The sequence below is a fragment of the Palaemon carinicauda genome, chromosome 33 (assembly GCF_036898095.1).
Source record: "Palaemon carinicauda isolate YSFRI2023 chromosome 33, ASM3689809v2, whole genome shotgun sequence".
Taxonomy (NCBI): domain Eukaryota; kingdom Metazoa; phylum Arthropoda; class Malacostraca; order Decapoda; family Palaemonidae; genus Palaemon; species Palaemon carinicauda.
In genome coordinates, this window is record NC_090757.1 from 51,302,130 (window position 1) to 51,303,750 (window position 1,621).

At 36.8% G+C, this 1,621-nt stretch overlaps 1 non-coding gene across 1 annotated transcript; it reads right to left on the reverse strand.

The window, feature by feature from the left end:
• Positions 1-497: 497 nt before the first annotated feature.
• On the reverse strand, positions 498-568 carry TRNAG-GCC (transfer RNA glycine (anticodon GCC)). The gene has a single exon. It is a non-coding gene; the product is annotated as a tRNA-Gly (tRNA).
• Positions 569-1,621: the final 1,053 nt, after the last annotated feature.

Below are 1,621 nucleotides of genomic sequence, written 5' to 3' on the forward strand. Positions count from 1 at the left end.
TAAGAAGTATAGGGGAGTCTTCTTCGTCTCGCCTGTCGTAATGCCTTTAGCAAGAATTTACTTAGGCTATGGAATTCTGCGATAGTACTCTGATATTGTTTCCCTTCTTCTTCCTCTTCTTATTCTTCTTCTACATGGACATTCTCTTTACTTTGCATAATAAGGTAATAGTTTTTTTTTTTTTTTTTTGGTCCAGGTCCATGAGAATTAACTCTTTCTCAGTGAAAATATACTTTAATTCTACTCCTGACTGCATGTAGATACAATGAAATTCTTTCGTTGGCCAAGGAATTTTATAGCTACATTTTGAACATTGTAAAATTCTAAAATTTACATTTGAAAAAAAAATTAAAACAATGTTACCTTAAGAAAATATGCATAGATTTTAAAAATTCCCCCCATCTATTAGAACAGTTTAGTTGTATTGATCCATTAGGTTTAGGAAATCCTTTAGATTTTATAGAGACGAAAGATATGACATGTGGTAAAAAAATTCTTGCATCGGCCGGGAATCGAACCCGGGCCTCCCGCGTGGCAGGCGAGAATTCTACCACTGAACCACCGATGCTTCTGCTTAATTGTGACTCTGAGCAGAATTAAAGCGTCTTTTGATGGGGGGACCATCTGTAGATGTTATAACAATATGTGTAAAAGCGACGGTACACATATATATATATATATATATATATATGTGTGTGTGTGTAAATGTCCTTTTGCGCCTATTGACGCAAAAGGCCTCAGATTTCCCCAGTCGTCTGTATTGTGAGCTTTTTAAATCAATACTTCTCCATTCGTCATCTTGTTCTTCGCTCTTCATAGTCCTAACCCATGTAGGTCTGGGTCTTCCAACTCTTCTAGCGTCGCTGTGGAGCCCAGTTGAAAGTTTGGTGAACTAATCTCTTTTGGAGATTGCGAAGAGCCTATATATATATATATATATATATATATATTCTAATTAAATGGTGATATACACGTGGCGTCTATTAAAGCATTTTTCATGTTCTCAAATCCTCTGAAAAAGATGAAAAATTATGTTATATTCTAATTAATTTCTTATGCTACCACTAACTTATGATGTTGCAGTGAGAAAAACCACAAAATTATGTAAGAATCTGATTGCATCCAAAAATCAAGAATAAGAAAATCACTGTTTAGGAAGAGGAGTCTCCAACGAGAGTATCGTAGGATTAGTTTCACTAATCGCACTTCATTTCTTTCTTTCTTTTTTTCCCCACATCAGCTGCGACCCACAACGATCAACTAACAACTATACTCATTTTTTTTTTCTAAGGAGGCGCATTTGCACTGAATCGCAGGGGTGCCCTTTTAGCTCGGAAAAGTTTCCTAGTCGCTGATTGGTTTAGCAAAATAATTCTAACCAATTAGCTAGTACGAAGCTTTTCCGAGCTTAAAGGGCAGTCTAGCGAGTCCAGGGGTACCCTTTTAGCTCGGAAAAGTTTCCTAATAGTTGATTGATTGGACAAAGTAATTCTAACCAACCAGCTAGTAGGAAACTTTTCCGAGCTAAAGGGGCATCCCTACGAGTCCAGGGGTGCCCTTTTAGCTCGGAAAAGTTTCCTAATAGCTGATTGGCTGGAAAAAGTAATTTTAACCAATCAGC